This window comes from Ascidia mentula, chromosome 2 (assembly GCF_947561715.1).
Source record: "Ascidia mentula chromosome 2, kaAscMent1.1, whole genome shotgun sequence".
Taxonomy (NCBI): Eukaryota; Metazoa; Chordata; class Ascidiacea; order Phlebobranchia; family Ascidiidae; genus Ascidia; species Ascidia mentula.
The window spans coordinates 19497961-19507682 of NC_138567.1; the positions used below are offsets into that span (position 1 = coordinate 19497961).

The window sequence follows — 9722 nt, forward strand, 5'->3', positions numbered from 1 at the left end:
AAAACAGACTAACAAACGTCTACGGCCATACCAGGCTGAAAGCACCCGATCTCGTTCGATCTCGGCAGTTAAGCAATCTCGGGCTTGGTTAGTACTTGGATGGGTGACCGCCTAGGAATACCAAGTGTTGTATTCATTTTACTATTTGCACAAAGTATGCTTTGAATTGCCCATAAATGTCGTCAAAGCAGACTAACAAACGTCTAAGGCCATACCAGGTTGAAAGCACCCGATCTCGTTCGATCTCGGCAGTTAAGCAACCTCGGGTTTGGTTAGTACTTGGATGGGTGACCGCCTAGGAATACCAAGTGTTGTAGTCATTTTTCTGTTTACCCAAAGTATGCTTTGAATTGCGCATAAATGTCGTCAAAACAGACTAACAAACGTCTACGGCCATACCAGGTTGAAAGCACCCGATCTCGTTCGATCTCGGCAGTTAAGCAACCTCGGGCTTGGTTAGTACTTGGATGGGTGACCGTCTAGGAATACCAAGTGTTGTAGTCATTTTTCTGTTTACACAAAGTATGCTTTGAATTGCGCATAAATGTCGTCAAAACAGACTAAAAAACGTCTACGGCCATACCAGGTTGAAAGCACCCGATCTCGTTCGATCTCGGATGTTTAGCAACCTTAGGGCTTGGTTAGTACTTGGATGGGTGACCTCCTAGGAACACCAAGTGTTGTAGTCATTTTTCTATTTACCCAAAGTATGCTTTGAATTGCGCATAAATGTCGTCAAAACAGACTAACAAACGTCTACGCCCATACCAGATTGAAAGCACCCGATCTCGTTCGATCTCGGCAGTTAAGCAACCTCGGGCTTGGTTAGTACTTGGATGGGTGACCGCCTAGGAATACCAAGTATTGTAGTCATTTTACTATTTGCACAAAGTATGCTTTGAATTGCCCATAAATGTCGTCAAAACAGACTAACAAACGTCTACGGCCATACCAGGCTGAAAGCACCCGATCTCGTTCGATCTCGGCAGTTAAGCAATCTCGGGCTTGGTTAGTACTTGGATGGGTGACCGCCTAGGAATACCAAGTGTTTTATTCATTTTACTATTTGCACAAAGTATGCTTTGAATTGCCCATAAATGTCGTCAAAGCAGACTAACAAACGTCTAAGGCCATACCAGGTTGAAAGCACCCGATCTCGTTCGATCTCGGCAGTTAAGCAACCTCGGGTTTGGTTAGTACTTGGATGGGTGACCGCCTAGGAATACCAAGTGTTGTAGTCATTTTTCTGTTTACCCAAAGTATGCTTTGAATTGCGCATAAATGTCGTCAAAACAGACTAACAAACGTCTACGGCCATACCAGGTTGAAAGCACCCGATCTCGTTCGATCTCGGCAGTTAAGCAACCTCGGGCTTGGTTAGTACTTGGATGGGTGACCGCCTAGGAATACCAAGTATTGTAGTCATTTTACTATTTGCACAAACTATGCTTTGAATTGCCCATAAATGTCGTCAAAAAAGACTAACAAACGTCTACGGCCATACCAGGTTGAAAGCACCCGATCTCGTTCGATCTCGGCAGTTAAGCAACCTCGGGCTTGGTTAGTACTTGGATGGGTGTCCGCCTAGGAATACCAAGTGTTGTATTCATTTTACTATTAGCACAAAGTATGCTTTGAATTGCCCATAAATGTCGTCAAAGCAGACTAACAAACGTCTAAGGCCATACCAGGTTGAAAGCACCCGATCTCGTTCGATCTCGGCAGTTAAGCAACCTCGGGTTTGGTTAGTACTTGGATGGGTGACCGCCTAGGAATACCAAGTGTTGTAGTCATTTTTCTGTTTACCCAAAGTATGCTTTGATTTGCGCATAAATGTCGTCAAAACAGACTAACAAACGTCTACGGCCATACCAGGTTGAAAGCACCCGATCTCGTTCGATCTCGGCAGTTAAGCAACCTCGGGCTTGGTTAGTACTTGGATGGGTGACCGCCTAGGAATACCAAGTATTGTAGTCATTTTACTATTTGCACAAAGTATGCTTTGAATTGCCCATAAATGTCGTCAAAAAAGACTAACAAACGTCTACGGCCATACCAGGTTGAAAGCACCCGATCTCGTTCGATCTCGGCAGTTAAGCAACCTCGGGCTTGGTTAGTACTTGGATGGGTGACCGCCTAGGAATACCAAGTGTTGTATTCATTTTACTATTTGCACAAAGTATGCTTTGAATTGCCCATAAATGTCGTCAAAACAGAGTAACAAACGTCTACGGCCATACCAGGCTGAAAGCACCCGATCTCGTTCGATCTCGGCAGTTAAGCAACCTCGGGCTTGGTTAGTACTTGGATGGGTGACCGCCTAGGTATACCAAGTATTGTAGTCATTTTATTATTTGCACAAAGTATGCTTTGAATTGCCCATAAATGTCGTCAAAACAGACTAACAAACGTCTACGGCCATACCAGGTTGAAAGCACCCGATCTCGTTCGATCTCGGCAGTTAAGCAACCTCGGGCTTGGTTAGTACTTGGATGGGTGACCGCCTAGGAATACCAAGTGTTGTATTCATTTTACTATTTGCACAAAGTATGCTTTGAATTGCCCATAAATGTCGTCAAAGCAGACTAACAAACGTCTACGGCCATACCAGGTTGAAAGCACCCAATCTCGTTCGATCTCGGCAGTTAAGCAACCTCGGGCTTGGTTAGTACTTGGATGGGTGACCGCCTAGGAATACCAAGTGTTGTAGTCATTTTTCTGTTTACCCAAAGTATGCTTTGAATTGCGTATAAATGTCGTCAAAACAGACTAACAAACGTCTACGGCCATACCAGGTTGAAAGCACCCGATCTCGTTGGTTCTCGGCAGTTGAGCAACCTCGGGCTTGGTTGGTACTTGGATGGGTGATCGCCTAGGAATACCAAGTGTTGTAGTCGTTTTTCTGTTAACCCAAAGTATGCTTTGAATTGCGCATAAAAGTCGTCAAAACACTCTAACAAACGTCTACGGCCATATCAGGTTGAAAGCACCCGATCTCGTTCGATCTCGGCAGTTAAGCAACCTCGGGCTTGGTTGGTTCTTGGATGGGTGTCGTCCTAGGAATACCAAGTGTTGTAGTCATTTTTCTATTTACCCAAAGTATGCTTTGAATTGCCCATAAATGTCGTCAAAACAGACTAACAAACGTCTACGGCCATACCAGGTTGAAAGCACCCGATCTCGTGGGATCTCGGCAGTTAAGCAACCTCGGGATTGGTTAGTACTTGGATGGGTGACCGCCTAGGAATACCAAGTGTTGTATTCATTTTGCTATTTGCACAAAGTATGCTTTGAATTGCCCATAAATGTCGTCAAAACAGAGTAACAAACGTCTACGGCCATACCAGGTTGAAAGCACCCGATCTCGTTCGATCTCGGCAGTTAAGCAACCTCGGGTTTGGTTAGTACTTGGATGGGTGACCGCCTAGGAATACCAATTGTTGTGTTCATTTTGCTATTTGCACAAAATATGCTTTGAATTGCCCATAAATGTCGTCAAAGCAGACTAACAAACGTCTAAGGCCATACCAGGTTGAAAGCACCCGATCTCGTTCGATCTCGGCAGTTAAGCAACCTCGGGTTTGGTTAGTACTTGGATGGGTGACCGCCTAGGAATACCAAGTGTTGTAGTCATTTTTCTGTTTACCCAAAGTATGCTTTGAATTGCGCATAAATGTCGTCAAAACAGACTAACAAACGTCTACGGCCATACCAGGTTGAAAGCACCCGATCTCGTTCGATCTCGGCAGTTAAGCAACCTCGGGCTTGGTTAGTACTTGGATGGGTGACCGCCTAGGAATACCAAGTGTTGTAGTCGTTTTTCTGTTTACCCAAAGTATGCTTTGAATTGCGCATAAAAGTCGTCAAAACAGTCTAACAAACGTCTACGGCCATACCAGGTTGAAAGCACCCGATCTCGTTCGATCTCGGCAGTTAAACAACCTCGGGCTTGGTTAGTACTTGGATGGGTGACCGCCTAGGAATACCAAGTATTGTAGTCATTTTACTATTTGCACAAAGTATGCTTTGAATTGCCCATAAATGTCGTCAAAAAAGACTAACAAACGTCTACGGCCATACCAGGTTGAAAGCACCCGATCTCGTTCGATCTCGGCAGTTAAGCAACCTCGGGCTTGGTCAGTACTTGGATGGGTGACCGCCTAGGAATACCAAGTGTTGTATTCATTTTTCTATTTGCACAAAGTATGCTTTGAATTGCCCATAAATGTCGTCAAAACAGAGTAACAAACGTCTACGGCCATACCAGGCTGAAAGCACCCGATCTCGTTCGATCTCGGCAGTTAAGCAACCTCGGGCTTGGTTAGTACTTGGATGGGTGACCGCCTAGGAATACCAAGTGTTGTATTCATTTTACTATTTGCACAAAGTATGCTTTGAATTGCCCATAAATGTCGTCAAAACAGAGTAACAAACGTCTACGGCCATACCAGGTTGAAAGCACCCGATCTCGTTCGATCTCGGCAGTTAAGCAACCTCGGGTTTGGTTAGTACTTGGATGGGTGACCGCCTAGGAATACCAATTGTTGTGTTCATTTTACTATTTGCACAAAATATGCTTTGAATTGCCCATAAATGTCGTCAAAGCAGACTAACAAACGTCTAAGGCCATACCAGGTTGAAAGCACCCGATCTCGTTCGATCTCGGCAGTTAAGCAACCTCGGGTTTGGTTAGTACTTGGATGGGTGACCGCCTAGGAATACCAAGTGTTGTAGTCATTTTTCTGTTTACCCAAAGTATGCTTTGAATTGCGCATAAATGTCGTCAAAACAGACTAACAAACGTCTACGGCCATACCAGGTTGAAAGCACCCGATCTCGTTCGATCTCGGCAGTTAAGCAACCTCGGGCTTGGTTAGTACTTGGATGGGTGACCGCCTAGGAATACCAAGTGTTGTAGTCGTTTTTCTGTTTACCCAAAGTATGCTTTGAATTGCGCATAAAAGTCGTCAAAACAGTCTAACAAACGTCTAAGGCCATACCAGGTTGAAAGCACCCGATCTCGTTCGATCTCGGCAGTTAAGCAACCTCGGGCTTGGTTAGTACTTGGATGGGTGACCGCCTAGGAATACCAAGTATTGTAGTCATTTTACTATTTGCACAAAGTATGCTTTGAATTGCCCATAAATGTCGCCAAAAAAGACTAACAAACGTCTACGGCCATACCAGGTTGAAAGCACCCGATCTCGTTCGATCTCGGCAGTTAAGCAACCTCGGGCTTGGTCAGTACTTGGATGGGTGACCGCCTAGGAATACCAAGTGTTGTATTCATTTTACTATTTGCACAAAGTATGCTTTGAATTGCCCATAAATGTCGTCAAAACAGAGTAACAAACGTCTACGGCCATACCAGGCTGAAAGCACCCGATCTCGTTCGATCTCGGCAGTTAAGCAACCTCGGGCTTGGTTAGTACTTGGATGGGTGACCGCCTAGGTATACCAAGTATTGTAGTCATTTTATTATTTGCACAAAGTATGCTTTGAATTGCCCATAAATGTCGTCAAAACAGACTAACAAACGTCTACGGCCATACCAGGTTGAAAGCACCCGATCTCGTTCGATCTCGGCAGTTAAGCAACCTCGGGCTTGGTTAGTACTTGGATGGGTGACCGCCTAGGAATACCAAGTGTTGTATTCATTTTACTATTTGCACAAAGTATGCTTTGAATTGCCCATAAATGTCGTCAAAGCAGACTAACAAACGTCTACGGCCATACCAGGTTGAAAGCACCCAATCTCGTTCGATCTCGGCAGTTAAGCAACCTCGGGCTTGGTTAGTACTTGGATGGGTGACCGCCTAGGAATACCAAGTGTTGTAGTCGTTTTTCTGTTTACCCAAAGTATGCTTTGAATTGCGCATAAAAGTCGTCAAAACACTCTAACAAACGTCTACGGCCATATCAGGTTGAAAGCACCCGATCTCGTTCGATCTCGGCAGTTAAGCAACCTCGGGCTTGGTTGGTACTTGGATGGGTGTCGTCCTAGGAATACCAAGTGTTGTAGTCATTTTTCTATTTACCCAAAGTATGCTTTGAATTGCCCATAAATGTCGTCAAAACAGACTAACAAACGTCTACGGCCATACCAGCTTGAAAGCACCCGATCTCGTGGGATCTCGGCAGTTAAGCAACCTCGGGCTTGGTTAGTACTTGGATGGGTGACCGCCTAGGAATACCAAGTGTTGTAGACATTTTTCTATTTACACAAAGTATGCTTTGAATTGCGCATAAATGTCGTCAAAACAGACTAACAAACGTCTACGGCCATACCAGGTTGAGAGCATCCGATCTCGTTCGATCTCGGCAGTTAAGCAACCTCGGGCTTGGTTAGTACTTGGATGGGTGACCGCCTAGGAATACCAAGTGTTGTAGACATTTTTCTATTTACACAAAGTATGCTTTGAATTGCGCATAAAGATCGTCATAACAGACTAACAAACGTCTACTGCCATACCAGGTTGAAAGCACCCGATCTCGTTCGATCTCGGCAGTTAAGCAACCTCGGGCTTGGTTAGTACTTGGATGGGTGACCTCCTAGGAACACCAAGTGTTATAGTCATTTTTCTATTTACCCAAAGTATGCTTTGAATTGCGTATAAATGTCGTCAAAACAGACTAACAAACGTCTACGGCCATACCAGATTGAAAGCACCCGATCTCGTTCGATATCGGCAGTTAAGCAACCTCGGGCTTGGTTAGTACTTGGATGGGTGACCGCCTAGGAATACCAAGTGTTGCAGTCATTTTACTATTTGCACAAAGTATGCTTTGAATTGCCCATAAATGTCGTCAAAACAGACTAACAAACGTCTACGGCCATACCTGGTTGAAAGCACCCGATCTCGTTCGATCTCGGCAGTTAAGCAACCTCGGGCTTGGTTAGTACTTGGATGGGTGACCGCCTAGGAATACCAAGTGTTGTATTCATTTTACTATTTGCACAAAGTATGCTTTGAATTGCCCATAAATGTCGTCAAAACAGACTAAGAAACGTCTACGGCCATACCAGGTTGAAAGCACCCGATCTCGTTCGATCTCGGCAGTTAAGCAACCTCGGGCTTGGTTAGTACTTGGATGGGTGACCGCCTAGGAATACCAAGTGTTATAGTCATTTTTCTATTTACCCAAAGTATGCTTTGAATTGCGCATAAATGTCGTCAAAACAGACTAACAAACGTCTACGGCCATACCAGATTGAAAGCACCCGATCTCGTTCGATCTCGGCAGTTAAGCAACCTCGGTCTTGGTTAGTACTTGGATGGGTGACCGCCTAGGAATACCAAGTGTTGCAGTCATTTTACTATTTGCACAAAGTATGCTTTGAATTGCCCATAAATGTCGTCAAAACAGACTAACAAACGTCTACGGCCATACCTGGTTGAAAGCACCCGATCTCGTTCGATCTCGGCAGTTAAGCAACCTCGGGCTTGGTTAGTACTTGGATGGGTGACCGCCTAGGAATACCAAGTGTTGTATTCATTTTACTATTTGCACAAAGTATGCTTTGAATTGCCCATAAATGTCGTCAAAACAGACTAAGAAACGTCTACGGCCATACCAGGTTGAAAGCACCCGATCTCGTTCGATCTCGGCAGTTAAGCAACCTCGGGCTTGGTTAGTACTTGGATGGGTGACCGCCTAGGAATACCAAGTGTTGTATTCATTTTACTATTTGCACAAAGTATGCTTTGAATTGCCCATAAATGTCGTCACAACAGAGTAACAAACGTCTACGGCCATACCAGGCTGAAAGCACCCGATCTCGTTCGATCTCGGCAGTCAAGCAACCTCGGGCTTGGTTAGTACTTGGATGGGTGACCGCCTAGGAATACCAAGTATTGTAGTCATTTTATTATTTGCACAAAGTATGCTTTGAATTGCCCATAAATGTCGTCAAAACAGACTAACAAACGTCTACGGCCATACCAGGTTGAAAGCACCCGATCTCGTTCGATCTCGGCAGTTAAGCAACCTCGGGCTTGGTTAGTACTTGGATGGGAGACCGCCTAGGAATACCAAGTGTTGTATTCATTTTACTATTTGCACAAAGTATGCTTTGAATTGCCCATAAATGTCGTCAAAGCAGACTAACAAACGTCTACGGCCATACCAGGTTGAAAGCACCCAATCTCGTTCGATCTCGGCAGTTAAGCAACCTCGGGCTTGGTTAGTACTTGGATGGGTGACCGCCTAGGAATACCAAGTGTTGTAGTCATTTTTCTGTTTACCCAAAGTATGCTTTGAATTGCGTATAAATGTCGTCAAAACAGACTAACAAACGTCTACGGCCATACCAGGTTGAAAGCACCCGATCTCGTTCGATCTCGGCAGTTGAGCAACCTCGGGCTTGGTTAGTACTTGGATGGGTGACCGCCTAGGAATACCAAATGTTGTAGTCGTTTTTCTGTTTACCCAAAGTATGCTTTGAATTGCGTATATATGTCGTCAAAACAGACTAACAAACGTCTACGGCCATATCAGGTTGAAAGCACCCGATCTCGTTCGATCTCGGCAGTTAAGCAACCTCGGGCTTGGTTTGTACTTGGATGGGTGACCGCTTAGGAATACCAAGTGTTGTATTCATTTTACTATTTGCACAAAGTATGCTTTAAATTGCCCATCAATGTCGTCAAAACAGACTAACAAACGTCTACGGCCATACCAGGTTGAGAGCACCCGATCTCGTTCGATCTCGGCAGTTAAGCAACCTCGGGCTTGGTTTGTACTTGGATGGGTGACCGCTTAGGAATACCAAGTGTTGTAGACATTTTTCTATTTACACAAAGTAAGCTTTGAATTGCGCATAAAGATCGTCATAACAGACTAACAAACGTCTACTGCCATACCAGGTTGAAAGCACCCGATCTCGTTCGATCTCGGATGTTTAGCAACCTCGGGCTTGGTTAGTACTTGGATGGGTGACCTCCTAGGAACACCAAGTGTTGTAGTCATTTTTCTATTTACCCAAAGTATGCTTTGAATTGCGCATAAATGTCGTCAAAACAGACTAACAAACGTCTACGGCCATACCCGATTGAAAGCACCCGATCTCGATCGATCTCGGCAGTTAAGCAACCTCGGGCTTGGTTAGTACTTGGATGGGTGACCGCCTAGGAATACCAAGTGTTGTAGTCATTTTACTATTTGCACAAAGTATGCTTTGAATTGCCTATAAATATCGTCAAAACAGACTAACAAACGTCTACGGCCATACCAGGTTGAAAGCACCCGATCTCGTTTGATCTCGGCAGTTAAGCAACCTCGGGCTTGGTTAGTACTTGGATGGGTGACCGCCTAGGAATACCAAGTGTTGTAGTCATTTTTCTGTTTACCCAAAGTATGCTTTGAATTGCGCATAAATGTCGTCAAAACAGTCTAATAAAGGTCTACGGCCATACCAGGTTGAAAGCACCCGATCTCGTCCGATCTCGGCAGTTAAGCAACCTCGGGCTTGGTTAGTACTTGGATGGGTGACCGCCTAGGAATACCAAGTGTTGTATTCATTTTACTATTTGCACAAAGTATACTTTGAATTGCCCATAAATGTCGTCAAAACAGACTAACAAACGTCTACGGCCATACCAGGTTGAAAGCACCCGATCTCGTTTGATCTCGGCAGTTAAGCAACCTCGGGTTTGTTTAGTACTTGGATGGGTGACCTCCTAGGAACACCAAGTGTTTTAGTCATTTTTCTGTTTACCCAA

At 44.7% G+C, this 9722-nt stretch overlaps 51 non-coding genes and 2 pseudogenes across 51 annotated transcripts; all 53 read left to right on the top strand.

The window, feature by feature from the left end:
• Nucleotides 1-17: 17 nt before the first annotated feature.
• On the top strand, nucleotides 18-136 carry LOC145891821 (5S ribosomal RNA). Its single transcript, XR_014400593.1, has one exon. It is a non-coding gene; the product is annotated as a 5S ribosomal RNA (ribosomal RNA).
• A 65-nt stretch (nucleotides 137-201) lies between these two features.
• On the top strand, nucleotides 202-320 carry LOC145891852 (5S ribosomal RNA). The gene has a single exon (XR_014400624.1). It is a non-coding gene; the product is annotated as a 5S ribosomal RNA (ribosomal RNA).
• A 65-nt stretch (nucleotides 321-385) lies between these two features.
• Nucleotides 386-504, top strand: LOC145890873 (5S ribosomal RNA). The gene has a single exon (XR_014399700.1). It is a non-coding gene; the product is annotated as a 5S ribosomal RNA (ribosomal RNA).
• Nucleotides 505-569: 65 nt separating this feature from the next.
• On the top strand, nucleotides 570-689 carry LOC145892137 (5S ribosomal RNA). The gene has a single exon (XR_014400893.1). It is a non-coding gene; the product is annotated as a 5S ribosomal RNA (ribosomal RNA).
• A 65-nt stretch (nucleotides 690-754) lies between these two features.
• On the top strand, nucleotides 755-873 carry LOC145891651 (5S ribosomal RNA). Its single transcript, XR_014400429.1, has one exon. It is a non-coding gene; the product is annotated as a 5S ribosomal RNA (ribosomal RNA).
• A 65-nt stretch (nucleotides 874-938) lies between these two features.
• LOC145892289 (5S ribosomal RNA) lies at nucleotides 939-1057 on the top strand. The gene has a single exon (XR_014401029.1). It is a non-coding gene; the product is annotated as a 5S ribosomal RNA (ribosomal RNA).
• Nucleotides 1058-1122: 65 nt separating this feature from the next.
• Nucleotides 1123-1241, top strand: LOC145891853 (5S ribosomal RNA). Its single transcript, XR_014400625.1, has one exon. It is a non-coding gene; the product is annotated as a 5S ribosomal RNA (ribosomal RNA).
• A 65-nt stretch (nucleotides 1242-1306) lies between these two features.
• On the top strand, nucleotides 1307-1425 carry LOC145891028 (5S ribosomal RNA). Its single transcript, XR_014399844.1, has one exon. It is a non-coding gene; the product is annotated as a 5S ribosomal RNA (ribosomal RNA).
• A 65-nt stretch (nucleotides 1426-1490) lies between these two features.
• LOC145891438 (5S ribosomal RNA) lies at nucleotides 1491-1609 on the top strand. The gene has a single exon (XR_014400229.1). It is a non-coding gene; the product is annotated as a 5S ribosomal RNA (ribosomal RNA).
• A 65-nt stretch (nucleotides 1610-1674) lies between these two features.
• Nucleotides 1675-1793, top strand: LOC145891854 (5S ribosomal RNA). The gene has a single exon (XR_014400626.1). It is a non-coding gene; the product is annotated as a 5S ribosomal RNA (ribosomal RNA).
• Nucleotides 1794-1858: 65 nt separating this feature from the next.
• LOC145891029 (5S ribosomal RNA) lies at nucleotides 1859-1977 on the top strand. The gene has a single exon (XR_014399845.1). It is a non-coding gene; the product is annotated as a 5S ribosomal RNA (ribosomal RNA).
• A 65-nt stretch (nucleotides 1978-2042) lies between these two features.
• LOC145891091 (5S ribosomal RNA) lies at nucleotides 2043-2161 on the top strand. Its single transcript, XR_014399904.1, has one exon. It is a non-coding gene; the product is annotated as a 5S ribosomal RNA (ribosomal RNA).
• A 65-nt stretch (nucleotides 2162-2226) lies between these two features.
• LOC145892046 (5S ribosomal RNA) lies at nucleotides 2227-2345 on the top strand. The gene has a single exon (XR_014400808.1). It is a non-coding gene; the product is annotated as a 5S ribosomal RNA (ribosomal RNA).
• Nucleotides 2346-2410: 65 nt separating this feature from the next.
• On the top strand, nucleotides 2411-2529 carry LOC145891092 (5S ribosomal RNA). The gene has a single exon (XR_014399905.1). It is a non-coding gene; the product is annotated as a 5S ribosomal RNA (ribosomal RNA).
• A 65-nt stretch (nucleotides 2530-2594) lies between these two features.
• LOC145891405 (5S ribosomal RNA) lies at nucleotides 2595-2713 on the top strand. The gene has a single exon (XR_014400199.1). It is a non-coding gene; the product is annotated as a 5S ribosomal RNA (ribosomal RNA).
• A 65-nt stretch (nucleotides 2714-2778) lies between these two features.
• LOC145892539 (5S ribosomal RNA) lies at nucleotides 2779-2897 on the top strand (annotated as a pseudogene).
• A 65-nt stretch (nucleotides 2898-2962) lies between these two features.
• LOC145892540 (5S ribosomal RNA) lies at nucleotides 2963-3081 on the top strand (annotated as a pseudogene).
• Nucleotides 3082-3146: 65 nt separating this feature from the next.
• LOC145892250 (5S ribosomal RNA) lies at nucleotides 3147-3265 on the top strand. Its single transcript, XR_014400996.1, has one exon. It is a non-coding gene; the product is annotated as a 5S ribosomal RNA (ribosomal RNA).
• A 65-nt stretch (nucleotides 3266-3330) lies between these two features.
• On the top strand, nucleotides 3331-3449 carry LOC145891996 (5S ribosomal RNA). The gene has a single exon (XR_014400760.1). It is a non-coding gene; the product is annotated as a 5S ribosomal RNA (ribosomal RNA).
• Nucleotides 3450-3514: 65 nt separating this feature from the next.
• Nucleotides 3515-3633, top strand: LOC145891856 (5S ribosomal RNA). The gene has a single exon (XR_014400627.1). It is a non-coding gene; the product is annotated as a 5S ribosomal RNA (ribosomal RNA).
• A 65-nt stretch (nucleotides 3634-3698) lies between these two features.
• Nucleotides 3699-3817, top strand: LOC145890826 (5S ribosomal RNA). Its single transcript, XR_014399656.1, has one exon. It is a non-coding gene; the product is annotated as a 5S ribosomal RNA (ribosomal RNA).
• A 65-nt stretch (nucleotides 3818-3882) lies between these two features.
• On the top strand, nucleotides 3883-4001 carry LOC145891284 (5S ribosomal RNA). The gene has a single exon (XR_014400085.1). It is a non-coding gene; the product is annotated as a 5S ribosomal RNA (ribosomal RNA).
• Nucleotides 4002-4066: 65 nt separating this feature from the next.
• On the top strand, nucleotides 4067-4185 carry LOC145891382 (5S ribosomal RNA). The gene has a single exon (XR_014400177.1). It is a non-coding gene; the product is annotated as a 5S ribosomal RNA (ribosomal RNA).
• Nucleotides 4186-4250: 65 nt separating this feature from the next.
• LOC145891617 (5S ribosomal RNA) lies at nucleotides 4251-4369 on the top strand. Its single transcript, XR_014400398.1, has one exon. It is a non-coding gene; the product is annotated as a 5S ribosomal RNA (ribosomal RNA).
• Nucleotides 4370-4434: 65 nt separating this feature from the next.
• On the top strand, nucleotides 4435-4553 carry LOC145891997 (5S ribosomal RNA). Its single transcript, XR_014400761.1, has one exon. It is a non-coding gene; the product is annotated as a 5S ribosomal RNA (ribosomal RNA).
• A 65-nt stretch (nucleotides 4554-4618) lies between these two features.
• Nucleotides 4619-4737, top strand: LOC145891857 (5S ribosomal RNA). Its single transcript, XR_014400628.1, has one exon. It is a non-coding gene; the product is annotated as a 5S ribosomal RNA (ribosomal RNA).
• A 65-nt stretch (nucleotides 4738-4802) lies between these two features.
• On the top strand, nucleotides 4803-4921 carry LOC145890828 (5S ribosomal RNA). Its single transcript, XR_014399657.1, has one exon. It is a non-coding gene; the product is annotated as a 5S ribosomal RNA (ribosomal RNA).
• Nucleotides 4922-4986: 65 nt separating this feature from the next.
• LOC145891803 (5S ribosomal RNA) lies at nucleotides 4987-5105 on the top strand. Its single transcript, XR_014400576.1, has one exon. It is a non-coding gene; the product is annotated as a 5S ribosomal RNA (ribosomal RNA).
• Nucleotides 5106-5170: 65 nt separating this feature from the next.
• On the top strand, nucleotides 5171-5289 carry LOC145891383 (5S ribosomal RNA). Its single transcript, XR_014400178.1, has one exon. It is a non-coding gene; the product is annotated as a 5S ribosomal RNA (ribosomal RNA).
• Nucleotides 5290-5354: 65 nt separating this feature from the next.
• On the top strand, nucleotides 5355-5473 carry LOC145892047 (5S ribosomal RNA). The gene has a single exon (XR_014400809.1). It is a non-coding gene; the product is annotated as a 5S ribosomal RNA (ribosomal RNA).
• A 65-nt stretch (nucleotides 5474-5538) lies between these two features.
• On the top strand, nucleotides 5539-5657 carry LOC145891093 (5S ribosomal RNA). Its single transcript, XR_014399906.1, has one exon. It is a non-coding gene; the product is annotated as a 5S ribosomal RNA (ribosomal RNA).
• A 65-nt stretch (nucleotides 5658-5722) lies between these two features.
• LOC145891505 (5S ribosomal RNA) lies at nucleotides 5723-5841 on the top strand. The gene has a single exon (XR_014400292.1). It is a non-coding gene; the product is annotated as a 5S ribosomal RNA (ribosomal RNA).
• A 65-nt stretch (nucleotides 5842-5906) lies between these two features.
• LOC145892251 (5S ribosomal RNA) lies at nucleotides 5907-6025 on the top strand. Its single transcript, XR_014400997.1, has one exon. It is a non-coding gene; the product is annotated as a 5S ribosomal RNA (ribosomal RNA).
• A 65-nt stretch (nucleotides 6026-6090) lies between these two features.
• On the top strand, nucleotides 6091-6209 carry LOC145891501 (5S ribosomal RNA). The gene has a single exon (XR_014400289.1). It is a non-coding gene; the product is annotated as a 5S ribosomal RNA (ribosomal RNA).
• Nucleotides 6210-6274: 65 nt separating this feature from the next.
• LOC145891156 (5S ribosomal RNA) lies at nucleotides 6275-6393 on the top strand. The gene has a single exon (XR_014399966.1). It is a non-coding gene; the product is annotated as a 5S ribosomal RNA (ribosomal RNA).
• A 65-nt stretch (nucleotides 6394-6458) lies between these two features.
• On the top strand, nucleotides 6459-6577 carry LOC145891675 (5S ribosomal RNA). Its single transcript, XR_014400452.1, has one exon. It is a non-coding gene; the product is annotated as a 5S ribosomal RNA (ribosomal RNA).
• Nucleotides 6578-6642: 65 nt separating this feature from the next.
• On the top strand, nucleotides 6643-6761 carry LOC145892131 (5S ribosomal RNA). Its single transcript, XR_014400888.1, has one exon. It is a non-coding gene; the product is annotated as a 5S ribosomal RNA (ribosomal RNA).
• Nucleotides 6762-6826: 65 nt separating this feature from the next.
• LOC145891252 (5S ribosomal RNA) lies at nucleotides 6827-6945 on the top strand. The gene has a single exon (XR_014400056.1). It is a non-coding gene; the product is annotated as a 5S ribosomal RNA (ribosomal RNA).
• Nucleotides 6946-7010: 65 nt separating this feature from the next.
• On the top strand, nucleotides 7011-7129 carry LOC145891202 (5S ribosomal RNA). The gene has a single exon (XR_014400009.1). It is a non-coding gene; the product is annotated as a 5S ribosomal RNA (ribosomal RNA).
• Nucleotides 7130-7194: 65 nt separating this feature from the next.
• LOC145892090 (5S ribosomal RNA) lies at nucleotides 7195-7313 on the top strand. The gene has a single exon (XR_014400848.1). It is a non-coding gene; the product is annotated as a 5S ribosomal RNA (ribosomal RNA).
• Nucleotides 7314-7378: 65 nt separating this feature from the next.
• LOC145891254 (5S ribosomal RNA) lies at nucleotides 7379-7497 on the top strand. Its single transcript, XR_014400058.1, has one exon. It is a non-coding gene; the product is annotated as a 5S ribosomal RNA (ribosomal RNA).
• Nucleotides 7498-7562: 65 nt separating this feature from the next.
• LOC145891094 (5S ribosomal RNA) lies at nucleotides 7563-7681 on the top strand. The gene has a single exon (XR_014399907.1). It is a non-coding gene; the product is annotated as a 5S ribosomal RNA (ribosomal RNA).
• A 65-nt stretch (nucleotides 7682-7746) lies between these two features.
• LOC145891830 (5S ribosomal RNA) lies at nucleotides 7747-7865 on the top strand. Its single transcript, XR_014400602.1, has one exon. It is a non-coding gene; the product is annotated as a 5S ribosomal RNA (ribosomal RNA).
• A 65-nt stretch (nucleotides 7866-7930) lies between these two features.
• On the top strand, nucleotides 7931-8049 carry LOC145891239 (5S ribosomal RNA). The gene has a single exon (XR_014400044.1). It is a non-coding gene; the product is annotated as a 5S ribosomal RNA (ribosomal RNA).
• A 65-nt stretch (nucleotides 8050-8114) lies between these two features.
• Nucleotides 8115-8233, top strand: LOC145891406 (5S ribosomal RNA). The gene has a single exon (XR_014400200.1). It is a non-coding gene; the product is annotated as a 5S ribosomal RNA (ribosomal RNA).
• Nucleotides 8234-8298: 65 nt separating this feature from the next.
• Nucleotides 8299-8417, top strand: LOC145892064 (5S ribosomal RNA). The gene has a single exon (XR_014400825.1). It is a non-coding gene; the product is annotated as a 5S ribosomal RNA (ribosomal RNA).
• A 65-nt stretch (nucleotides 8418-8482) lies between these two features.
• Nucleotides 8483-8601, top strand: LOC145891946 (5S ribosomal RNA). The gene has a single exon (XR_014400712.1). It is a non-coding gene; the product is annotated as a 5S ribosomal RNA (ribosomal RNA).
• Nucleotides 8602-8666: 65 nt separating this feature from the next.
• On the top strand, nucleotides 8667-8785 carry LOC145891144 (5S ribosomal RNA). The gene has a single exon (XR_014399955.1). It is a non-coding gene; the product is annotated as a 5S ribosomal RNA (ribosomal RNA).
• A 65-nt stretch (nucleotides 8786-8850) lies between these two features.
• Nucleotides 8851-8969, top strand: LOC145892021 (5S ribosomal RNA). Its single transcript, XR_014400784.1, has one exon. It is a non-coding gene; the product is annotated as a 5S ribosomal RNA (ribosomal RNA).
• A 65-nt stretch (nucleotides 8970-9034) lies between these two features.
• LOC145891922 (5S ribosomal RNA) lies at nucleotides 9035-9153 on the top strand. The gene has a single exon (XR_014400690.1). It is a non-coding gene; the product is annotated as a 5S ribosomal RNA (ribosomal RNA).
• Nucleotides 9154-9218: 65 nt separating this feature from the next.
• On the top strand, nucleotides 9219-9337 carry LOC145890824 (5S ribosomal RNA). Its single transcript, XR_014399654.1, has one exon. It is a non-coding gene; the product is annotated as a 5S ribosomal RNA (ribosomal RNA).
• Nucleotides 9338-9402: 65 nt separating this feature from the next.
• Nucleotides 9403-9521, top strand: LOC145890978 (5S ribosomal RNA). The gene has a single exon (XR_014399797.1). It is a non-coding gene; the product is annotated as a 5S ribosomal RNA (ribosomal RNA).
• Nucleotides 9522-9586: 65 nt separating this feature from the next.
• LOC145892142 (5S ribosomal RNA) lies at nucleotides 9587-9705 on the top strand. Its single transcript, XR_014400898.1, has one exon. It is a non-coding gene; the product is annotated as a 5S ribosomal RNA (ribosomal RNA).
• Nucleotides 9706-9722: the final 17 nt, after the last annotated feature.